The sequence below is a fragment of the Aristolochia californica genome, unplaced genomic scaffold (assembly GCF_029961685.1).
Source record: "Aristolochia californica isolate CCGP_79_NKW_82.1479 unplaced genomic scaffold, dmAriCali1.0.hap1 SCAF_12, whole genome shotgun sequence".
In the NCBI taxonomy this organism is placed as follows: Eukaryota; Viridiplantae; Streptophyta; class Magnoliopsida; order Piperales; family Aristolochiaceae; genus Aristolochia; species Aristolochia californica.
In genome coordinates this window covers 37,865-64,573 of record NW_027181793.1, presented here as the reverse complement: position 1 = coordinate 64,573, position 26,709 = coordinate 37,865, and the positions used below count along the sequence as shown (strand labels likewise).

At 37.7% G+C, this 26,709-nt stretch overlaps 1 pseudogene; it reads right to left on the bottom strand.

Annotated features, from left to right (window-relative positions):
* Positions 1-947: 947 nt before the first annotated feature.
* On the bottom strand, positions 948-26,142 carry LOC137945549 (alpha,alpha-trehalose-phosphate synthase [UDP-forming] 1-like; annotated as a pseudogene).
* Positions 26,143-26,709: the final 567 nt, after the last annotated feature.

The window sequence follows — 26,709 nt, the reverse complement described above, 5'->3', positions numbered from 1 at the left end:
TGGATGACTTGAAAAAAAGGGCGGAAATAGAATTCCGTCGTTTTTGCCTGAGGAGATGAAATGGTGTTATCTCACTTCAAGTCAAGTCATTCTGGACTAACGCCATAAGTGGGATGAACTAGGTAATGCGGGGGGAATTCATTCCACTTCATTGTGGACTAACCCCCCCTATATCTGCAGAGAAAAACCCAAATTGTCAAACTCAATCCCGACTTAATCTCCATCCTTTTAGTCCAATCCCTTGATCTATCACCGCCTCATTCCCATAAACTTGACTCGTCTCAACCCCGTTTTATATCTCTATCTCGTCTGTGAGTTGGGTTTGGGTCAAATTTGGGAAAACTCGTCTCTGACCCTAAATCCTTCATCCCTGACCTGTGGAGTGAAATCAGAAATCCAAACTCAGGTTTTTCAGGTTGTGTCAAGTAGGGTTCTACGTAAAACCCAACCCGATGCCCACCCCTATACCATACCACCTTTTCTCTTTCCATTGAGTTGCTTGACCAAGGGAAGAAAATGAACCAGGTCGCTTTACGGTTTTAAGATAGTCTAAAATATTATGAAGTTATTTTATCTTATTTTATCTTATTTTAGCGAATGATAACAAGGGGTTGAAAATGGTTATCTAACTCGAATTTAGGAACTGACTTTGACACTTACAATCTCCGTAGCTGGAAAGTAAGGCTGCATTTGCCATCACGGTAGTGCGATGAAGATTGATTAAGTAGAGGCGGAGGCGGAAGCCCGGAGTCCTTTAGGGCCTGTTTGGAACCCCAAAAGAAAAGAAAAGAACAAAGAACCAGTACTATTCATCAACTAACTAGTGTTCGTCTCTGCTCTCTGTCCAACACCCAAGACATCTGCTTCTTGAAAATTGAGAACATGACAGAATATATTTATTTATTTTCCAAAATACGATATGAACAGAAGAGGCTGGGCCTCTCTATTTATGTGGACAAATATTCATTACTTCTACAGCACAAAATGATTGACCGACGAAACAAAGAAGGAGCCATGTAACAGCAAGGCCGTCAATAGGTAAGAAATTTGAGTGATATACATTTTTGGCTTATTATCCACTTCAAATTTCTTCTCCCCCCCCTAAATCGTCCGGATTACTTACTTCCTGTTGACTGCTCTAACTGACTAACAGGCTATCACTCAGGTGAACATTTACAGTAAGACAATTCTGAAACCTCCATTTCCTCACTCCCACTAGAATCATAAAACTGATGAAAGTTAATGAGAAGCTGAAGCCAACTCTTTCAAAAACGTGACCACATCGTCTGATGACCCAAGAAGATACCTTGCATTTGAGCATTTCCTCCCTACAGCGCAAGAGAAGTAGTTTTCGCCCTTGAGATCGAGCACTGATGATCCTTCATGCCATGCAATATTTTCTAGTGAGGATCGCCATACCCCATCGCCGTTATTTGTCACTCTCCTTTCAGATGCTACTGATGCCTTCTGGTTCCGGTTATGGGATGTCTTACAACCACTTCTATTGTTTGACAGCTTCTGCGAAAAGCACCTATCAGTGGTCTTGATGATGTCAGAGGCCACCTTTGCTCTTGTAGAAGCTACTGGTTCTGCTGGGAGCTCTGGTTCAAAAAATGTATAGATGTCTTCATCCTGATACAGTAATTTGCACCAACAGAGTTAATTGTATTAATACTTTTCGTCTTGCAGAAATAATAGTGCCGACTGAGATAACATTCAGAAAAATCGATATGGAGTTGACAACAAACTGAGATTGAACATTCAATCAGACAACTACCTTCCCTAAAAAGTGACCAATGCATAGCACGTAATCAATTGGTGTCTCCACGCATTTGCTGTGAACTATTTCTCCTAAGATACGATCAATGGCTGCCCCCTGCAACGTTTCATAAAAATGAAACAGTTTTTACTTAAAGGAAAAATATCAGTAGGAAATGGAAAGACAAAAACTCCTTTTCATTGGGGAAGTTTTTCATCACAAGCCACGTGGGTATTAAATAAAGTTTCTCATAAATCAGCAGAAAGGAATTTGAAGCAGTATTAATTCAGAATGGAATTGGTTGACTTGGTTTGATCCGGACTCACCTTAGTTACACCAACAGATCGGACCTCGACTGACCGGCTTCCTTGAACAACATCAACAGCCGCATTGGAGATGGGACCGGTCCACAAATGCTGCAACATATCCCTTGCTTGAAGCCTTCCAAATTCAACATCTACAACCATAATAAGATGAGATAGAAATGGAAATAACAATAGATGATCCCATGTCAAATTAAACATGATGTATTTACCTTATTACCTGCATACTTGTAATTCCATACAAGTGAAGTTTCACGAAGCTCAACATTAGACCTTGGTGTTCTTTCTTTGAAGTACTCGAAAACATGCTGTTCCATGTAAATGAGTCACCAAATTCGGTGGAAAGATGGCAAATAGTAAAGTAAATTTTGAGTAAAAATGGCATGAGCGAGTCGCACAAAAGTTTTACCTTTACACTATCTACCCAATCCATATTTAGATAATCTGGCATTGTTGTCATCCATTCTCCTTTAGTCAGACGCAAAAACATTCCGTTCTCCGCTGCTAACCACATGTTATAGTGCCCAAAATTCTACAGATAAAACAATATATACAGGAGAAAATAAATCAGAGAAATAATAATAATATAGGGGTAAGAAAGACTAGGTGGGTACCTCATCTAGGACACTTCTATCACTTCCACTGAGGATCAGTGACATGATAACAATGTAAGGGTAATGAAGAGTAGAAGGTAGTTACCTCATCTAGGACACTTCTATCACTTCCACTGAGTACAACAATAGTTGTCTTTGGATCACTGCAAAGAATTTCTAGGGGTTCTTTCAACTCAGGATGTAATTTAAAATCCATTTCTTTGATCTGATCTCCCCCTCTTCGCCCAGGGCTCTCCACAGGTTCTGTCAATGTTGCATTGAATCCCTAACATTTTGATAAAACATAATTAAAAATATTCAGACAAACAGACACCAAGGGCTGCATGACCATGACAACAATGTTTCCAAACTAGTATTCTTTTCCACAAACAGTAGACATTCAGACAGCCATACTTATCAGCATCAGAATTTTTTTTTTTTAGTAGTTCATGGCAAGTATATTCCATGAAAGGAAGCAAACTTTAATCATCTCTAAATACTTCTGTGCTACAAGATAACGTAATCAAGCTCTTTGGCAACTAAAACTTCCACGATTCAGAACTACAGAGAAGTAAAGGATGTGAGTATTAGAAAGAGCCTAAACATACCACAACAAATATTTCTAGTGGTTCACCAACAGGTGGCCTCCTGCAACTATCCTATTATAGAGGGGCTACACCAACTTGTATCTAGACCAGTCACTAGCTAATGGAGGTGCAAAATAGAACCCTAATCAAGTGTCCATGCTTTTTTCACTATATATATATATTTTTTACTAAATAGCCAGCTATGAACATATACAATCTGCACAATCTGATTCATCTACAAAAGGGCGATATAACCCTGCCACAGATCTATTAAACAGATGGATTATGAGAATATGTCAATTAACAGAAAAAGCTGTCGAGTCAAAGAAGTCCGAATTAGATATGGTGTACTAAAGGTTTAATACAGGCCACTAATGTCCAATTTGTGAAGAATTTTCACCTAATTTAAGTACATGAAGGAGTCAATTTGTTACAAAGAAAAATCAATACTGTAGGGTGAGAGAATTGCCTGTGTTTCCTATGAAGAGAAGGGAAAATACAACACAGATGATGTAATAAACGTCAGCTGCCACGTCAACAAACGAATGTTGAAGCAGAGGTTTGGTTAAACACCATTTAAACATGCTGACATAAGAATTTAAAATATCGAATCCTACTCAATCATATAACATGAGATCTTCCAGAGAAAACTAAAACTACCACTAGTCCTCAATGGTTTACTCAATCTTCTAATCGTTAACAAGTATTTTGGAGGGTAACTGCATAGTGGCATACGTGACAGATAGAAGATTTTTTGACTCAATATTGTGATGCTACCTCCTTTTGAGATTTTAAGTGACTGATTACATAATAGTCCAATAAATTTAGTCCTTTCCAAAATAAACTGGTAGTGTAAATTGAAAGTGTTTAACCTTTTGGGCTGACTTTACACAACCCAGGTCTGAAATATTTTAATCAGTGTTGACCAACAATCAAGTCTTAAACCAGTATTAAAAAGCAATCACTCAACAGTCACATAAAAAACCAGCAAACTCTGCAGCAAGAGTGCATGCAGAAAATAGCTGTCCTAGAACATCTGAATGAGACATCTATGTGAAATTTGAGAGAAGCAATCTCGGGATGTTAGAAAAGCGTGTCCACAACTATCTCAGGATATATTAGGAAAGCCACAGTGTCTCCAATGCTCAGAAACTTCAAGCTGAAAGGATTATGTCAACCAGGGTTTGAGAAAATTGGTCAAACAGTTTCAGCTCAAACTAGGCCAAAATCCTAACCAGAGATTATCAGAGCGAAAGAAAAAGTCTAAACTAAGGAGAGATTTTCAAAACTCAAGCAACATTACTAGTAGTTACTAATTTTGAACTTATCAAAAGGTAAAGTAACAGGTATCAAGATAGAAATGAGCAACGAGAAATCAATTCATCATAGTTTGTTGTTTTTTCATCAAAAGTTTGTTTGATACAAATTACAAGCAGGGAAAAAACTGGAAAATTCAGATACCAGAAACTAGCTAAGGAGTTGCACAACTTGGATAGTCAACATAAATGAAGTCATATCTTGATCAAAAGAAGTTCAAATGAAGTGGAATTTTCTTTTCATTAGTTAGTTACCCAATTTTGGATTTGAATGATGTGCATAAATGTGATCTTTTAACTAACCTAAGTAGCTCTAAGTTTAGTTGACGTTTCTGCAAATTTAAGATTTAATATTAATGTTTAAATAGGATAAGGCAAAACAAATTAGAGTTGGACTTGGATTTTTTTATAACATAACTTTATATCAGCAATCTAGGACATGAATTAGAGCATCTTCTCATTAGTTTGAACTCAGGAACAAAAGTTCAAGAGATACATCTCATCCTTGAAGAAGTTATATGGAGAGATAACTTTAGAAATTTTCGGATTGCAAACTTAAGCCTAAACCCAAGCCAAAATCATATCACAGGAACTGCATTTTCTTTATGATGCAAGGATCCTTAAGGAGGGGTTAGTCCACAATGAAGTGGAAATGAAGTGGAAAATTGAATTGAAGTGAGATGAATTGCTTCCACTTCAATTCATGTTTGGGTGTTAGTATAGACGAGTTCAAGTGGCTGGAAAACAGATTCCAGTGTTAGTGCCCCCAAATGAAAAATATGATATAAAAAAGAGAATAAGTAACATTTTATAATATACTTAAATAGAACATATACCTAAATATATAATTAATAAAAATAAGCGTGATTACTACACTTATAAGTGATTTAACGTGTAGTATTAGAATATATTAATATTTTAATTAATAAAAAATTATATTATATTACTTAATGATTATAATTTATTATAAATTAAAACAATAATTATGGTTTAATTAATTATAATAATTGGATAATTAAACCAATTAATGATTATAGTTTATTATAAATTAATATACTAATTACGTGTGACTAGAATAAATTATTTAAAATAAATAAAAAAGTTAAAAATAACATAAGTGAATATAATAAATAAATAAATTATTCTGTAATAACATAAGATATAGTTTAACATTAAAACTCATTATTTTAATAAAAATAAATAAATAAATAAATAAATTTATCAATAACATAATATACATTTTAAATATTATTAATTAATAATATATTAACAAAAAATGAAAAACTAATGGTTTAATTAATTAGATAATTAAACCAATTCTGACGATGTTTAATTTTTCCTAACTTAGGAAAAATTAAATATCGTCTTCGTCTTCCTCTGCGGCGATCTTGGCAACGGCGACGGCAGCGGGCAACGGCGATGGCGGCGGGCAACGGCGACGGAGGCGACGCTCCGACGGTGCGCCGAGAGGGAGAAAATAGGGAGGCCGAGAGAGAAGAGAAGCCAGGAGGCCGAGGGGCTCTGGCCTCCCGTGCTCTGCGACGGAGGTCGAGAGAGGGAGGAAGGAAGGCCGACGGGGGGAGAGGCGGAAAAAGAGAGGGAGGCCGAGGGGCTTTGGCCTCCCGTGCTCTGCGACGGAGGTCGAGAGAGGGAGGAAGGAAGGCCGACGGGGGGGGGGGGGGGGGGGGGGGGGGGCGGAAAGAGAGGGAGGCCGAGGGGCTCTGCGACAGAGGTGGGGGCAGAGGGAGGAAAAAAATCGCGGAGGGGGCGAAGAGAGGGAGGCGGAGGGGGCTCTGCATCTGGAGAGGCTGACGAGAAGGGGGGGGGAAGAAGCAACGCGCGTCGCGCGTGGAAAGCTGATGATTCGCAAAATAGGTAGGAAACAACTTTCCCCCGTTTTTGCCTTAGCGAATGAAATGGTGTTATCTCACTTCAATTCAAGTCATTCTGGACTAACACCATAAATGGGATGAACTAAGTAATGTGGAGGGAATTCATTCCACTTCATTGTGGACTAACCCCCCATAAGTTAGTTCATTCTTTGCATCATCTCACCTTTCATTTCCCTTCTTACAGCCAAAATATCCCTTTCCTACAGGTCTTTCTTTCCTCATTTTTCACACTACAATCAAGCTTCACCTCTCTTTTTTACTGTTTCCTTTTTCTTTCATTTTTGCAAAACCTGGATTGTATTAATTTCAAAACAAAAAATTAAAGAAATAATTGAAGCCAAAAAAAAAAAAAAAAAAACGAGTGGGACAAAGGAATTGAGAAATAATGAGATTCTTAGTCTTTTCTATAGCTACTATTTTTTTCTTTTTTTTTTATAGTCAATTTCTTAGAGTTTCCATTAATTATAAAAAAAAAATTGAATCCATACAAAGCATTATTGAAAAATACCATCATAGGATTTCGAGCTCCATAAGATATGAGTTTGAAGGACAACATTGATAACTGAATAAGAATGAAAGTACCAGTATAAGTAATCGATTCTTGGACTGGAGATAACGATCAACAGCATCCTCCATTGGAAGCCCTGGCGGAACTTGTCTAGTCCTCAGTTGAGCTTCAACAATGGTGTCATTGAGTTCACTACATGTCCAATAAATGGTACATCAATATTTGCTCTTGAATTTTTTTATAAAATTAGGTTAGTGCCACTGTTAGGGTGTGATTGAAAAAAGAAAAGCTTAGTTCAGGGTCAATGACATCTTAGGTGAGCCCAATCAGTTCTAAACTCCTATTCCCTATTTGTTATTAAGAGTTCCAGAGCTTTGAGCCAATTTCCTCTCTTAAGTGTAGTCTTTCTCACTATTGAAAAGGAAAAAAAAAATTCTAGTTGCCAATTAGAATAATAGGGAAAAAAGGAAATTGAAATATGATAGTATTTGGACTGTAGATACCTGACGAATGTTTCTGCCCAATCTTGAGCAGTGTGAGTTGTTACATGTATGAAATTAAGCATATGTCGCTTTTCTCTTTCATCTGCAGGCATGTTCAATGCATACTCAACTGAGTTAGCCACTTCTGTTATATTCCATGGATTAACAAGGAGAGCACCTGCCACCTAGAGACTGTGCAGCTCCTGCAAACTACCAAATAACAGAGACACATAAATAAGCAGTCATAAACAGAACATTATTTTTACCATTTTCACTTTGCCAAGAAATAAATGAAAGCAATGTATAAAGAATCCTTAGGTCTCCCTGCGAATGTGCAGCTAAGGGAAAAATTCTCATTCATTACCTATTTCAACTATAAACCCATTTCTGCATGTGAAGGGAGCTATACCTCAAAAAATTGACATGTAAGGTCAAGTATTATACCACTAACCTTAAATTTAAAGAGAAAAAATAATGCCTAAACAAGTCCTTGATCAACACATATGTTTACATAGGATTCACTTGCTAACATTATATTCGACAGTAATAGGGAAATAAACATAATTAAAACAAACACTATATGAACTCAAACGAAGGATCGAAATTATCACCTCACTAAGAATGAGGACACCTTTCTTAGATTTCTGGCAAGCCACATACTCATAACTGACCAGATTCATTCCATCCCTCAATGAAGTCACTAGAGCCACATCTAGGGAAAAAAAAAGAGGGAGAAAGTAAGAAAACAAAAGCATAATGCTTCTCCAACCTCGTAAGGTATCAGATAACCTCAAAAGAACAAATGGTTGTCCTAACATTTTGGTAGCAACTGATCTTGTCCATGAGCTTCTACAAATTGCTACAGAAGTTTACTCAAATTACAGATATTTTAGGGAGATCTGTAGTTTTCTCTCCTTTTTTAGTAATCTAGTTTTGCCGCTTATAGGAAAAACTTTTGTGGAATATGAATCATCTCATTAAAGAAGATTTGGACTCCATGTAGTGGGAAAAGTTTGACAGAAATTTCTGATCATACTCAGTGGGACAGTCAGCGTTGCTTTATACGGAGGTAAAGATTCAAGCCAAGTAGTCAGACAAAAGAGACAGAAAATAATTACCGGTCACAGCATATAGTGCACATAACGCATGGAAGTCAAGTGATCGATCCTGCAAGAAGGACAAAAGCAGAAAACCTAAGTCCTCAGGTTTAAAACCAAAACCTAAAAGAACCAACTCAAATGATAAAAATAATGCCTTAGTTATATATTTGATCCAGGAGCAGATCATGAGTAATCAAACTAGGTAAAAAGGATCCCGATACCCAAACCAGGGTACACCATGCGACAATATATACTAGGTCTGAAGAGTTCGAGGAAAGATGAAACTAAGACATTAGCATAAACCATATCAAGAATAGCCAAGCAACCACTTCAATACCATGTAAAAAATGAATGCCATAGCCTGTTCTAGTATTCCGACTGAATAGTAAGCAATAACCACTCCACTGATATGTAATAAATCAGAATATTGAACAGAAAAAGTTATACAGAAGTGATACCCAAACTATCTCAAAAGAAAATTTCTACAGAAAATTGAACTAAAAAATCTGCCCCTCAATGAAATTCACCATTTATCGGAAAAAAAACAAGACATCTAGTTCACTCATAGAAGATGACCAATTACTCAAGTAATGACATAATAGTCAAAGTTGAAGAGTGTTACCAAGTGATGTATTGGGACAGCAGTTAATGTCCCAAATCGACCATTAATACGTCCAACAATTTCATGCACTTGACTTGTAAGTTTTTGATCTGTAAGAAAATTGAACAAACACATCTCCATTATATGTTGCAAACAATCAAAATTTTGATCAATATGCCTGATATAGATGGGTAACACAGTACCATTCAAGTGAAATCAACGCTGTTTTTTTTTTTTTTTGGGGGGGGGGGGGGGGGGGGGGGGAGAACAAATCACTCTGAAGCTATGATGAAAAATACCTCGTTAATCCCTAACATAAAAATATATTGTTTTAAAAAAAAACTCATTAGATTTTTTTGAGATTGGCTGCAAATGTTAACCATAAGATTTGAACAGAAGACCTCATGTTAACAAACCTCGATGTGGGCAGTGAAAAACACTCCTCACAATGAAAACTTGAGTTGTCATAAAAAAATGAAGTTGGTGCAGGACACCTGTCCTAGTTTATGGAAATTTAAGGATATTCTGGACAAAAAAAAAAAAATCCAAGTACACCACCATACGCAATTCAAAATGCCTATCCATGAACATAAAAAGAAGAAAAAGGGCAAAAAGAAAGGAACCCGAGATAATCCACACTGAATGAAGACACATACACTCAGGGACATCTGTTCTCGTTGGGACAGCAATTTGCAGCAAAACAACTTTATCACGCCAATTAGGATTCTCCTCAAGGAATTTTTCAAATGCCAAAATCTTCTGGGGAATTCCTTTAATCATGTCGAGGCGGTCCACACCCAACATCACCTGCCACAACGTAGCCGAAAGGCTGACCAAAAATTAGATATAAAAAGTAGATTGGCATGAAAAAATCAGTCTTCTGAATAAATGACAACTATTTAAAATAGAGTTCCAACTGTGACAAATCAAGTGAGAAGGATCAATACACAGTGCAGTAAAGACACTTTAAGTTATAAAGGAAATAATAAAACAAAGAAACAAATACAGGGTGATAAATAAAAAAAGTGTCACTGCAAAAGAAAAAAATTAAGATAAACTGATTTTGAAAGAAAATGAACAATGGAGAACCAAGAAACAAATGTAAAAAAATTAATTGTGGCTTAGTATTTACCCTATTACTAATTTATTTGAAATAACCAAAAAAATAATTTCGTTGAGTACCCAAATAATTTCAAATATTAATAGTAAGATGATAATGTGACCCAACATACACTGATCACAAGTTTATTGGATATTTTGTAGTCCAAATCCTGGATATTTCTGAATTGTTCCATTGTGTTTGGAGTTCTTGAGTGGAGAGTAATTTGTCATGTGTTAATGAACTCTATGCGAAGTTCTTTAGTCTGAAATGAAGGGATAGAACTACGACTGATTATTTTATTGACTTGCAAACTTTACTAACCAAGATTGATGTATACCATCATTTTACAACAAATGAGAAAGAACTTCTGAAGCAATTTGGGTAAATTCATGCGGCCAATTTTCTTAATGGGTTAGGTCCCGAACATGATGCAATTTGGGCCCAAATACTTGCTTCTAATGATATACCCTCATTGAAGAAAGCTTTTAACAAAGTAGTTTGAGCAGAAATAATTGTGATATCATAGGGCAACAAGGAAAATAAAGGGGCAGAAGTTGTTGCCCTAAATATTCAATCCATACCAAGTTGTTCAGAGGCACCCTATAGACGTGGAGGAGGTAGAAGGGAACAAGGTGGGATAGTTATGGCCATGGTAAAGGCAACGGAAGTGATAGTTGTGTCTATTGTGGGCACTATAATCATTTCTTAGATAAGTGCTAGGCCAAGTTTGGAAAACCTGCTCAGGCCAATTCTAGTGTTTCAAAAGGTGATGAAACTTCAGCGAGCCACGTAATAGGTATGATTCCTGGTGCTCTAGATGAACTTCAAAAATTGGCTCAAAGGATGGCAAAATTGACTTCATCAACCACATCTATGAAGCTTAGTGATTCAATTACCATAGCCACAACCACCATGACTAGTTCAAAAATGTTAGTTTTACATGCTTGTCTTACCACGTTGTTAGTGATTGATTCCGATGCATCTTCGCACATGTTAGGTATGTCTTTCATATTGACTTCTCTTAGTCAATCATCCTATTTAGACATGTCATTTTTGTTGATGGTGCCTCCTCACCTATTAATGGAGTGGTCAAAGTTCTGCCTATTTCATCTATACCCGTAGAATTTTTTTATGTGTCCATAAATTTCATGTTAACTTGTTGTCTGTCAATCAAATTACAAACTCTTTGAATTATTCGGTATCCTTCTTTCCTAATCATTATGTATTTCAAAACCTTCATGAGGAGGATGATTGGTTTAGACTGTGAGAGTGAGGGTCTTTACCACTTGGAAGGCTCATAAGTGTCGTTGTCTTTCGTAGGGTGGCATTGAGCCTAGCCGAGCCGAGCCGAGCCCGAACCTGACTATGTTCGAGCCGAGCATGATTTAAATATTTCGAACTCGAGCTCGAGCCGAACCTAACCTAAAATTGTAATCAAGCACAAGCCCAATAATTTTAACCGAGTTCGAGCACCAACCTATATTTAAAACTTTGCATAAAATACAAGTCAAATAAATTGTATATAAAATTATGCATACATTTTACATAAAATTAGGCATAACCTCTACTTAAAATTGGGCATAAACTCTGTATATTAACCCTGTATAAAATTATCTATACACTATGCATAAAATTATTCATAAAAGCTGCATAATTAAGCATAAACTTAATTCAATAATCAAACACAAAAATATTCCTTTGAAAAGCAACGCTAGTTTTGTCCATTTGTACTCAATCAGATCGTTCTAATTCAAGGACTAAAAACCCAGATCATGGAGACAGAGAAAAAGTTTAAGAAAAATGTTTTTGGATGACATAATCGTATGCCCATTTTTTTTTTTCTTCGGAGAATGGATTCATACAGCAACAATTCTGAAATGGTACCAATTTGTTCTTCTGAAACACTTGAGTGGAGTTAGCATTAAGAGAGTACCTCAAACAATTTGAGTCTCTTCAAGAACCATGAGGAAGAGACAGCCAGATTTCAAGAAACAATTTTTTTTTCACGTGTTTGTGATCTCGCACGTGTGAAATCGCACGAGCAAAGGTCGCACTTACAAAATTGCATGATGTCTTCACGTGCGCAGAGGGAAAAATTATTTCTCCCCTAACTTAGGTCTCTGGTTTTCCGCCGAGATGATGCAGGGGGTAGGGGGTCTAGCGGTGCCGGTGAGGAGTTGTCGTCGGTGTTGATGGATGCGGCAATTGTGACGGAAGCAGCGGCGAAAGCAAACGAGGGGAGGAAGAAATCGAACTGAGCAGCGGCAAAGGCGGCCGGCGAGCAGCTGTAGACGACGACGGAGGCAACCACAACAGCAGATGGGAGGGGCTCAGCAATGACCAGGGGAGGAAGAAATCGAAGTCGACTCCCTCTCGCTCCCGGCTTCCGGTCCCGACTCCCAAGCCCTTGTCAAGATCTAGATAGATCAAATTGAACCGAGCCAGAACCAAGCCGAGCTCGAGCAGCTCACGAACCGGCTCGGTTCGATGCCACCCCTAATCTTTGGCACTCCAAGTAGATGTGTCACCCTTCCAGTGGCACTTCGGCTCGGACATTCCTCCCCAACCAATTTAATTTAGATGTTTCCAACTTTGCCTTCTACCTTGTCATTTCAATGTGAATTTTGTCAACTCAAGAAGCACCACCAGGCATCATTTCCATTTAGTCAAAGTCATTATACTAGTTTGTTTGAAGTAGTCCATTTGGATATATGGGGACCTTGTTAAGCAACTAGTGTCTTTGCTTCTTTATTTTGTTTTTTAAGAATGTGATGAGAATTTAAACGAGGAACTAAAACCCATTACAAGAGAGGGGAGCTCTCCAATTACAACCAGTGATTGGAGGAAGGCTCCCATTTTGACCTGACAGTCAGAAAAATAATTGGCTGAATGGGGGACATGATTTTAGGTATAGTGTAAGTCTAAGGCAATATTACAAATATCAAGGAAGGTGTCCCAATGTCTCCAAGGGGGAGCCTTGGCTTTAGGGCACCATTCAATGAGTACTTTAGAGTCTCCCTCGACAATCAATGATCTAGAGAATCTGTTATGATAAATTTTGAGGCCATGAAAGAGGATGGTGAGTTTGGCTGAGGTGGAGTCCGAGATGCCAAGAGGGCCGACATAGGCACAAGGAGGGAGTCGCCAGCTGAGTGGAAACCGCTACCAAAACCAGCAGGACCCGAGCATCCAGTAGGGCTTCCATCAAAATTCAATTTGAGAGTTCCAGCCGACAGGGTTGCCATTCGGCCATAGTAGCTCGGTGAGGGGGGCCAGTCATCTAGGCCACCAGCCACCAGTTGCTTCTCAAATGCGTGCCTTTCTGGTGGAGCCAAGAAGAGACATCGGCAACAATGTCTTCAGTGAGTGCCTCAATGTTGGTGAGTTTGCACTAGAAGCATCCTTCCAGATGGACCAAGGGATAAGGCTAACACAGTTGGAGAGGAGCAATTTGCCGACCTTGGAGAGGCGAGTTCCACGCAGGGATTGGATCATGGAGAGAGGTCCAGTGTGACGCAAGCTTGGATGCCAATTCGATGGAACAGCAAGGTCCAGATTCTCCAAGCGAAAGGGCAATGAAGGAGCACGTGCCTGACAAATTCCATGCCGACATTACAAAGAGGGCAAGCAGGGTCTGGTCTTGAATTGCCACGTCTGGCCAGGTTATTAGTGTTCAAGATTTTAATTAAACATGTAGTGTAGAGGAAGAATCGGGCCCAAGGTGGAGCAATGATGTGCCAGACTTGAGCAATTGGATGTTGATCGTTTGAGAAGGTGCCATGGTGGAGCTAGGAGTATGCTAAGGCAATCAAAAAGGAGCAATTGGGGTTGGCTAACCGGTATTTTGTTTCCTTTAATGACGATTTTAGTCGATCCATATGGGTGTACCTCCTACAAGATAAATTTGAAGTATTTAATGTGTTTCTCAATTTTTATAGTAAAATAAAAAATCAGCCTAGTGTAAATCTTTGTATATTTCGTTCTGACAATGGGCTTAAGTTTATGAACCATTATTTGTTTCCTTTTGTCAAGTTAATGGTATTCATCAACCTTCTTGTGTGTATACACCACAACAAAACGAGGTAGCAAAAATGAAAAATAGCCACTTGAGGTTGCATGAACCATGTTATTTTAGGTGCAGGTTTCGAAATTCTATTGGGGTGATGCTATCCTTGTTGCTTGTTTACTTTTCAACAAAATTCCCTCTTATATAATTGGAGGAAAAGTTCCACTACAAGTTCTTAAATCTAACAGTGAATTGTTTCCTCTTTGTCCTCATGGTTTTTAGGTCTATTTTGCTATAAGCATGTTTTTGGTCCATCACGTGACAAACTATCTCCAAGATCAATTAAGTGTGTTTTCCTTGGGTATTCTCATACTCAAAAAGAGCACGTGTTATTGTCGTTCTACCAAAAAACCTTGTCTGTTGATATCAGTCTTTAAAAATATTCCCTAATTTTCAAAGTTTGATGACTCTACTATTTTTATACTCTTGATGTTGATGTTGTTGCTCTTGTTTCGATGGAGGATGTTTCTAGTGCCACACCTGGTGCTGCCCAGCCAAAGCCGTTGCGAGTTTACCAATGATGGAAACCTCTCAAAGCACCATCAAAGGTTCCCTCCTTTCTATCTTTGCCAGTTTCCTCCTCGTCGATGACTCTTGAGGTAAGCGACTTAAATCTTCCTAATACTTTTCGCAAGGTATACATGCTTGTACTCACCATCTCATATCTAAATTTGTGTCCTTTGACTCGTTGTCTGATCCGTTCAAAATGAAAGGAGGTCATGGATGTAGAGATGGAGGTGTTGCTTGATAGGGCTACTTAGATGTTGTGAGATCCACTTCCAAATGCTGCTGTTGTGGGTTACCGCTGGGTCTACACGATGAAATACAAGGCTGATGGGTAGATAGAGCGGTAGAAAGCCAAACATGTAGCTATGACATATACCCAAACATATGTTGTGGATGTTTTTGAAACTTTCTTGTTTGTGGCTCAATTGACATTTGTTCACATTTTGATTTTTGTTGTTGTACCAATTAGGCATAAAAAATGCATTCTTGTGTGGGGCTTTAAACGAAGAGACATACATGGGGCAAACTCCTAGGTACATTGCTCAAGGGGGGGATTGGAAAGTATGTAGGCTAAACAAGGCCATTTATGGCCTCAAAACAAAGCTCAAAACATGGTTTGACAAGTTCAACAAAGTGATTATGTTTTTGGGTTTTGACAGAAGTCATTGTGACCACTCATTGTTTGTTTTGAAGAGGTCCTGAAGTTGTAGTGCTCGTTGTGTATGTGGGTGACATAGTGTTGTCAGAAAGTAATGAAAAAGATATGGAAGAAGTTAAAGTACATCTTGCAAAACATTTCCAAGGCAAAGTCTTAAGTTCCCTCAGTATTTCCTTGAGGTTGAGGTGGCAAGAAGTAAGGCAGGGATTGTTATGAAACAAAGTAAATAGTTACAAATATCCTGCAAGAGTATGGTTTGTAGGGAGCAAAACCCGTTGAAACACCCATGGAAGTTAACCATAATCTTCATGAAAATGACAATGTTGAAGTCAAAGATTAGTGGGCCAAACTGATTTATGCCACAATTGCGCAGCTTGACATCTCATTGGCTATAAGTATAATCACTCAATTCATGGAGCATCCAAGAAACATTCATTTAGAGGCTGCACCATATAGAATTGAGATATTTGAAGAGAACACCGAGTAAAGAATTATTTATGAGCCACATGGTCATTTGTAATTAACGGATACTTTGATGCTAACTATGCAAGGTCCAAGCTGAACAGAAAGTCTACCACTAGGCATTATGTATTTGTTAGAGGGAATTTGATTAGTTGGAAGAGCAAAAAAAAAGATGTTATGGCCCGATCTAGTGTAGAAGCAGAATACTAGGCAATTGCTCACATTGTTAGTGAACTCCTATGAGTTTAACAGTTTTGCAAGAGTTAAACTTCCCAAAGAAGGTGTAACGGTAATGCATTGTGACAATTAAGTTGTCATTTTCATTTCTAGTAATCCAATCTCTCATGAATGAACTAAACATGTTGAGGTCGACTGTCATTTCATTCGTGATGCAGTAGTGAGAGGTGTGGCAGTTACTCCGTATGTTAAATTTGCAAATCAGTTTGGAAATTTAGTTACTATGGCCTTGGGGAAAAAAAGTACTTGGGAATTTTTGTTATAAGTTGAGCTTCTAGACACAGACACTCCAACTTGAGGGAGAGTGTTGAATTATATGAAAAGGGTAGTTTGGTCATTTTATATTAATCAGATTGTCCCTCTATGTTCGGAGCAAGTTTGATTTGGTGTATGTGTCGTATGGTTCAATTTTTAGTTAATTCTGAGTTGTAATTAGGGAGTTGTGGTGAGTTGGGTATAGAGGGGCATTTATGTACTTTTGACACATTATGACTTAATCGAGGGTTAATAAGGAGGGGTCAAATTTCAGACTCCTCAATGAGTACTGGTTGTGCATTCCTCCTCTCTCATGTGTTCTCCTTTCTCCCTTCTTCTCTCTGTAACTTCTCAATGTTCCACTTCTACATGACTCATTTACCAAGATCGGCTAATCACACAGCTGATTCTTTTGCTAAACAAGGGGTATACCTCCTATATCTCATTGTAATGGAGACCTCCTAGTTTTGTTCTATTGCCTTTTTTTGCTTTGGAACAAAATTTGGCTTTCTTGAAAAAAATAAAAAATAAAAGAAAAAGTCAAACTTATTGATTTGGATGCATGTCTTAACAAAAGATGTAAACCTTACTCAGGCATCAACATATGAAACAAAACCCAATCTTACATCTCATAGAGCAGAAAGGAGAATTCATCCAGCCATCAGACATTGTTGGGAATAGGCTCAGATGATTATGATGATGATTATACTTATGGAGGTGAATCTTTGTTACAGCTAAAAACCAAATACCTCACATAGCATAGAGGCAGCTCAAGATATCCGAAATTTTCAACATTTAGCGGGAACCTAATGATGAAGGATCAAGAGTTGTGTATCAAGTAATCCGAAAAATACAGCAAAGTGCAAAAACTTGATGTTATTAAATTCTGAGTAAACTTAATGTTACTAAATTCTGAATATTTAAAAATTTCACTGAACTAAAGGAGCCAACCTTTCGCCCAGCAAATCTATCTTTGAACTCCTTGATATGATCCTGAACCTTTGGTAGATCAAGTGCTTGAATAAATCGTTCAGAATCAATCCCTATGGGAAACTGAAGGTCAGAAGATAGAAGAAATAAGTGTCTCAAGGCAGAGTATCATATAATAAAAATATATTATCTAGTGATAGAGGGCCTTTAGTAACACGAAGAGGAAGAAGAAAGTACAACACAACTGCAGTACCAAATAGCAAAATTTTACTTATAATTTTTTAAAGAATATTATAATATACCGCAGCCACCCGAGTTAGCTTTCCTTGGTCCTCAACTCCTTCAGGTGTGCCCTCAAGTCCAAGAATCCGGGTGCAAGCACTAACAAAGTGCCTTGCATAGTCGTAGGTGTGGAAGCTGAAATTTTTGCAAATCCAAATTGAGACCTCTCCAGTGCAACAAATTATGTGAGTCTTTTAGCAAGACACGTTTCTTTGAAAGTAACTACCAGCATTTCATATGACATTAACACTAAACAAGTCCAATTACCGAGTTCACAAGAGGCAACATGAAGTACTTCAACCGAACACATCACAGGATTATAGTTATAAGAAGATTACATTCACTGAAACTACAACATATGTAAAATGAACTCTAGATAAAATTTTACACCAAATTATATCTTTATAATGTGGTGGGTGTAACTATCTATGCTAATGTGCATCCCTTAGATCTCAAACAACTTCATCAAGCACAAGTAAAAGATATTAGAGACAATCATATGGCAGAGAATGCCGTGCCAGACTTTTCCATCTTCTACCTTACTATTAATATGAGTACTACATGACTTGTTTTGAACACTAAGATATTCTGGACCCTTTTTCATGATCTAAACAGATCACTCAAGCAGAAGTAAAGTATTTCTTCTCCAAAATCTGCAGAAGGTTTACAGTAGAAAGTTGATAAATGGCACTCACAAACTGCAAAAGAGATGGACTATCAAAAGGTCCACAAAGGATGGAGCATAGTCCAACAATCTACAATCTGCATGCTCCTTAGAAACAATCAATACCACAAACACTATGAGAAATAAAAAGTCAATAAGACCATGGAATAAGAGAGCACAACTGACCTGACGCTAAATTTTTTGTCATACTGGACTTCAGAAATCTGGCACAAACAGTGCAATCTCCAGTGACCTAGCTCATTATGGCCATTTTACTTACATAATATAGAAGTCACTGTGCCACATATTGGGTGACATTTGTTTTGGAGTCAAGGGACAACAGAAAATGCTCAAGTGTTTGCAGTTTAATGAATCAAAGATTTCCTACCCTAATCCTTTCACTCCATCTATCTGAATAATTCAGTTATTGGTGTTAATAGTTAGTAAAGATGTCAAACATCCACCAAGGAACACAGAGAAAGGAAAAGCAGGTAGCATTTACAGTCAGAAGTACAGCAGAAAGAAGCAAAAGGAAACACTGACATCCAGTTTTTACTATAAGCCCTTGAATGAATTATTCAAATTGGTAACCAGCAGTAGACAAAAAGTACATGATACATATACATGAAAATGCATACATAACAGGGACAGAGAGAGAAAAGTTACAGATTTCAGCATTACCCAACTAGATCTGCTGCAAGAACTGATCTCAGCAACTCTGAACGAGACGGAAGTGTTCTATGGATCTCAGAGGAAGGAAAAGGGGTGTGAAGGAACCAACCAACTTTCATGTTACTGTTATACTCTTTTAAGCATTTAGGAAGAAACATAAGATGGTAGTCATGGCACCAGACAACATCCCCATCGATATAATGCTCATTGACCACATCTGCAAACATTTGGTTGGCCTTCTTATATGCATCAAACTGAGACTGGAAGCTTCTGGTGGTCGCCAGCCTATCTTCTTGCGGAAGACCGAGATAGTGGAAAAGGGGCCACAAGATGTTGTTGCAGTATCCATTATAATACTGATGAACTATCTCTTCATCTAGGAAAACCGGAATACATCTCTGATCTCAGAAAATTACAAATAAAATGAGTAACTAACTGATAACAAATTTCAAATGTGGGTAAAAATATAGAAATTTACTATTTACAGTATTATTTTAGCACATGTACAGCATGAGATAAATTACCAACTAAAATTAATTTTCCTTTATCAAAGTAATTAAATAGCAATCGTGGCAAGTTCAACGAACAGTTCACAAAGATAACACAGAGACTGAATTAACCAAAATACAGTTCAAGATGGGCTGTAAAGCAAATCAAAATATTAAATTAATAATAAATGGAGGATTACAAAATCATTGTCCTTAATAGAACTAGTTTTGGACCAGTAAAAGTCTTTTCTAGAGATACAAATTGGACTCCATGAAAGAAAGTAGATGAAAAGAAATCCTTCAAGTAAAATGAGAATGTATCTCATTTCCATAAACTTGCATAAGTTAAACTTGTAACAGAACACTCAACATGTAAAATTATAACATCACAAGGTTATGTCACACCAGTGTATGTATTTTACTCATAGTTTGTGTGTCCTCTTTGTTTCTTTTTCTAGTTATTTTGTTCACTAACCGAGTAAAACTTTGCCAGTCCTAAAACTGGAAAAAAAAGAAGTCATAAATAGTATGCAAATTTAAACAGTCGTCGCTGTGAAAACCTAGCTGTCTCGATACTGGATTCATGATGGAAGGTTTCAATACAAACACCCAACAAAAAATATAACAGTGAAACACAGACTGGATTGGGTAAGATCTGTTTGAGAATTAAAACGACGCTCTTTCTCTCTATCTCTCAAAAAAATTTTACACTCGGACAGGAAGAAGAATGGTTATGATAACTCTTTGAATTTTTTTTTCTTCTTTCTTCTTATCATTTTACATTGCTTACAGTGGTATTTATAAACATCAAGGGTGAATAAGCACCACATAAAACTCTATTACATGACAAATTTATTGCCACACGTTACGGTTTCTTCTTCAAGTTTCTTGCCAACACAACAACCTTATCTTTTTGAACACCGACTTAGCTGCCGACTTACCTCTTAATCTTGAACTTTCTTTAAGTTGGGCTTGGATTATGGATCATGGATCAAGTTTATGATCCAACACCCCCCCCCCCCCCCCCCCCCCCCCCCCTTAAACTTGATCCTGTGACTCCAAGTAGATTTCTCAATCTTGTAAAGTCTTAGCTTGTCACTGGCTTGGTAAAAATATCAGCAACTTGATATTGTGACTTCACATATTCAATTTGCACATCCTTTATTGCAAGTGAATGTCGAAGTGCTTGCTTCAATCATGAAATACTGGATTCTTTGCTAGAGCAATGGCTGACTTGTTGTCAACATAGATTCTAGTCAGATCTTCTTGTGTTAAGCCTAACTCTTTCAATAGATTTTTTAGCCAAATTGCATGACAAATGCATGAAGTAGTTGCAACATTCTGTTTCACAGGTGGACAATGTGACAATTTGTTGTTTCTTTAACATCCATGTGAAGGCAGTATTTCCCATGAAAAATATGAATCCAATAGTACTCCTTCGGTTATCTATACCTCCACCCCAATTGCTATCACTATATCCAATAAGCTTGTAATTTTTAGAAACTGAATAGAACAAGCCTAAGTCAATAGTACCTTTCAAATAGCGAAGAATTTTCTTTGCTGCTTTAAAATGGGTGGTTGTTGGAGATTCCATGTAACGGCTGACCAATCCAACTGTATAAAGGATATCAAGCCTTGTATAGGTTAGATAACATAGACTACCTACCAAACTTTTGAAAAATGTTGGATCTACGTTTTCTCCTTCTTCATGCTGAGACATCTTGATTCCGTATTCCATTGGTGTGTTTGTTGGCTTGCAATTCTCAATCTTGAACTTTTTCAGGATTTCTTTTGCATAGCCTTTCTGTGAAATAAAAATTCCATCTTCTTGTTGCTTAACTTCGATGCCAAAATAATACGCCATGAGCCCACTATCTGTCATCTCAAATTCTTTGGACATTGCCTTCTTGAAGTCATCAAATAGGTTTGGATTATTACTTGTAAAGATCAAATCAACCATTTATAGGCACACGATCAGAATATCTTCCTTTTTTATCTTAATATAGAGGGCATGCTCATATGGACATTTTATAAAATCGTGCTCTAGGAAATACTTGTCAATCCGCCTATTCCATGCTCTTGGTGCTTGTTTTAACCCGCAAAGAGCCTTTTTTAGCTTCAAAACTTTGTTTTCATTTCCCATCTCTTTATAACCTAAAGGTTGCTCAATATAAACTTCTTTTTCGAGGACTCCATTTAGGAATGCAGACTTTACATCTATTTGATGAATTTTCCATTTGTTTTGAGTTGCAAGAGAAATGATTAGTCTTATAGTTTCTAAACGGGCAATAGGAGCAAATACCTCATCATAGTCAATGCCGGCTGGTTGTATCATTTTACAACTAATCTTGCTTTGTGTTTTTCGATTTCTCCTTGGGCATTTCTCTTTGTCTTGTACACCCATTTAACACTAATGGGTTAGTGCCCTTTAGGAAGTGGAACGAGTTCCCAAGTGTTGTTCTTCTTGATGGCCTCGATTTCTTCATCCACGACATTTCTCCACTTCTTCTCTTGTGCAGCTTCTTGGAAACTTACTGGTTCACAATCAGCAAAAAGACAGAAGTGTGAGATTACCAGATGGTTCGATTTTTTCATATATTTCTCGGAGACTTCGTATCCGTGGTGGGATTCTTTGGCTCCTACTTGAATATGATGAAGGTGACTCATCTTCGTGTGTAGTTGGTGTTGATGAAGTAGATGGAGTCGTTGACCTTAGTTGGGTTTCTCCATGTAGTTCGATTGATATTGGCTCATCTTCAAATGGAGGGGAGAAATTGAAGTCATCTTTATGCGATCCAAAATCTCATAATCCTTCTTCATCAAACACCACGTCTCGACTGATTAAAATCTTCTTATTGTCCGAATTGTATAGCTTGTAGCCGTTTGAATTTGCATCATAACCAATGAAGATAAAACTTTCACTTTTATTGTCAAGTTTGGTTCTTCTTTCATCCGATACATGAGCATGAGCTATACTTCCAAAGACTCTTAAGTGAGAGATGTCAGGCTTTTTCCACTCCATACTTCTTGTGGTGTTTTTCCCAAAACACTTCTTGTTGGAGATCAGTTAGATAAATAAACCGCACATGCCACAGCTTCGGACCAAAACTTTTTAGGTAATTTTTTGTTTTTAAGCATACTCCGAACTATATTGAGGATAGTTCGGTTCTTTTTTTCTGCCACTCCATTTTGTTGGGGGATCTAGGAACCGTCATTGGTCGATGAATTCCATTTACTTCGCAGAATTCTTGAAATTCTCTGGAAATAAATTCTCCTCCTCTTCAATCAGATCTCATGGCTTTAATCTCTCTACCACTTTCCTTTTCTACTACAGCTTTGAATTTCTAGAAGACTTCAAAAACTTCTGATTTTTGTTTCAAGAAATATACCCATGTTTTCCTTGAAAAGAGAAGAAAATAGTTGCTTTTACCTAAAGAGCTTGGCTTGATTGGACCACATATATCTATGTGGATTAGTTTGAGAGGCTTCTTGGCTCTTGAATCTGATTTTTTTGGAAAGTTTTTTTCTGAATTGCTTTCCTGATAAACACCCTTCACCCACTTGATTAGGATGATTAATGCGAGGTAAGCCTCTCACCATTTCTTTCTTGGACAATAGCTTTAATGCTTCAAAATTGAGATGCCCAAAGCGAAGATGTCATAGCCACGATGTGTCTTTATAACAAGCCTATAAATACTTTGCAACATTGTTTTGAATATTTAAAGGAAACATTTTATTCTTTGACATTTGTACCTTGGCTATTAAATCTCCTTTGTCATCTGTTATAAAAAGGCTATAATTTTTCATGTGAATGTCATAGTCTTTTTCTAAGAGTTGACCCAAGCTCAAGATGTTATTTTTCATATTAGGTACATAATAGACATTTGAAATTAATTGATGACTACCATATTTTGCATGAATAAGAATGTTACCTTTTCCTTGTACCGCCATTGTGAAATCATTTCCCAGAGAGACATTGCCACTTATTGATTCATTGAGGTCTACAAACAGGCTTCTTCTTCCACACATATGGTTGGTTGCACTTGTGTCAAGATACCAGGTATTCTATTGCTCTTCATTATTATTTCTGTATGCTAATAACAACGTTTCTTTTTTTTTTGTCTTTGCTTCAGCATAATTGGTCTGCTCAACGATCCTGTTCTTGGGAGTTCTACATTCTAAAGCACAATGGCCAAATTTTTGGCAATTATAACATTGAATATGAGATTTTTCGTACCTGGGGTTCTTGTTTCCTCTTCCATGACCTCTTGTTGAGCTTTCTTTTTTCTCATAGTTGTTGTTGGAATTGTTATTTTAATTTCAACCTCGTCCATAGCCGCGACCTCTTCCTCGTCCACGGCCTCAACCTCTTCCTCGTCCACGTTCGTTTCTTGTGTAGCCTTGTTCTTCTTCCTTTTCTTTGATTTGTGTCTTGAGAAGTTGTTCAGAGAGATTTTGCTTATTTTTGTGCTTTTCTTCGTAGGCTTGCAAAGATCCTTGAAGTTGTTCTATTGTCATTTCTTCCAAGTCCTTGGACTCTTCAATTGTCACGACGATGTGTTCGAATTTGGGATCCAATGAATGGAGTATATTCTCTATTATTCTCACATCTTCTGGTTTTTCACCATTTCTTTTTAATTGATTAGAAACAGCTACTACTCTTGAGAAATAATCCGAAATAGACTCGGATGCTTTCATATGTATGGATTCAAATTCACCTCTTAGTGTTAGGAGACGTACCTTCTTCACCTTCTCGACTCCTTTGTAAGAGGTTTGCAACTTCTACCACGCTTCTCTGGTGGAGGTTGCACTCGAAATCTTTTCAAAACCGTCATCATCTAATGCCTGATAGATGAGGTAGAGAGTTTTCTTGTCTCTCTTTCTTAAATCCTTCAAAGTTGTCTTTTGCTCTTGTGTAAGAACATCTTCTCTTTCTGGCTCGCTAAAGCCTTTTTCAATGATGACCTAGACATCGTGTGCTCTAAGAAGAGCCTTCATCTTGATACTCCAATTATCATAGTTATTGTTGTTGAGAGTCGAAACTTGGAAAAATGTCACACTATTTGTCAGTTTTCAAAAAAAATATTTGGAAATTTTTTTCAACCAAACCGGCCGAGTTAAACCGTGAGGGAACGGAGACTAGACCGGGTTGTGGAGAAGAACCCGAAAATAAAATTCGGGACCCGCTCCGACTGGTCGTCTTCTTCGTTTGCCGAAAAACAGAAAACGTCATCCTCTGTTTCTCTGTTTCCAGAAAACTTCGTTGGAAAACCTCCACCGAATGCGTCGTTTTGACGACAACTTGTAACGGAAGCGTCGTACAAAGATTTCGACCAGCTCTGTTACCACTTTGTTGGAGAATTAAAACGACGCTCTTTCTCTCTGTCTCTCAAAAAAATTTACGCTCTGACATGAACAAGAATGGCTATGATAACTCTCTGAATTTTTTTTTTTTCTTTCTTCTTATTATTTTACATAGCTTACAGTAGTATTTATAAACATCAAGGGTAAATAAGCACCACATAAAACTCTATTACATAGCAAATTTATTGCCACACATGTTACGGTTTATCTTGATTCTTCTCCAAGTTTCTTACAACAACCTTATTTTTTTGAATACCAACTTAGCTGACGACTTACCTCTTAATCTTGAACTTTTTTTAAGTTGGGCTTGGATTATGGATCATGAATCAAGTTTATGATCCAACAAGATCCGCTACTCAAAGAAATTCACCTCGAACCTGCCTTTTGAAATCAAATAAAAGAAATACCAAAACTACTCTGCTTGAAGCAAAATGGACGTGGTCCAGAAAAAAAACTACATAACAAATCAGGAAATCTTAGAATTAGACAGTGACAAGAGTAAACAAAACCATTAAGATGAACAAGTATTTTAAATATACCACAAAAGTGCAAGCCATTTTTTACCTTTTCAGCCAAAGCCTTGGTAAGCGCTTTCTGGCCAACCTCGTCCGGTACATTAACGCCGGCCCATCCTATCCACTTCGCTTCGAACTCCTTCACACCTGCCACAAAATCTCATCAACTCGTAAATGTAGCAACACAAAATGCAAAAATGAACCAAACCACAACCCAAAACAACAAACAATAACAATAACAGGAAGTGGAAACAATTAAACCTTCCACGGCGCTCACCAAGAAGAGCGCTAACACGCCCGCCGCCACTGATCTCGAGAGACCAGGAGTCCCCTCGGCGCACTGCAGACACCGGCAACCTGTTAGCGACGACCAGCAGGCGCTGCTTTGTCTGGCGCAACTCCCGACGGTCGATTCCCTCCGCAAGCAATCTCAGCGCCGCGGGAGTGTCGATCAACTCCTCGTCCCAGACTCCGGAACAGTTCAAATCAGTATCAACCGAATCAACTTCGACTGCATTCGGCATCTGCGAATTCCGGCTCGATTTTCTAAATTCTCTCTCCCTCAGCAGCCTCTCCACTCTCGTCGACGCCACTCCGGAGCTTCGGTTGTACATGTTCCCTGGCATGTATTTCTATTTTCTATTTTAGAATTAACAAACAAACAAATAAATTGCAGCTGCGTCTCTCGTAAATTTCTGAGCCAAAGAAGGAGCGAAGATTCAACGGTTGAGATTCAGTTACGGAGGCACCGCGATGATCTCGGGAAGTTCAGACTTGAGAGAGAGAGAGAGATGGAGAGAAACAGATGCAAAAAACCAGTGAAGCGAAGAGGAGGAGGAAGGAACGCATGCGTGGGTATCAAACGCCTGTAAATTTGATTTTGAAAGAAGTTAAGGTACTAAAGGCCAGAGCCAGAAGAGAAGGGCATTCACGTAATTTTTTCAAACTCCAAGGTCGGTTTCTGAACAATCTCCACTGGACCCCTTTATTCATTTTCTCGTGAGCCGTGGGAGGAGACTGAGCTGGAGGCCCTAAAGTGGATTCTTGAAGTCATATCTAACATGAAGATCATGTCATGTCATGTATACGAAGATCAGGTAAGAATTTAACGGTAGTATTGACACCTTCATGTATAGGAAAACAGTTTCCAGTGAATAGTGTTCACTAATTAGAAAAATATAAAAAATAAGAGAATCTCTAAACCTGTACAGTACACTTATAATTACAACATAATCCTCGAACCCCAAATTGGGTAAAACCATCATTATTACTACACGAGTAACTTATTTAATATATAATTAAAATATATTAATATATTTATTAATTGAATTAGATATGTTATTGTG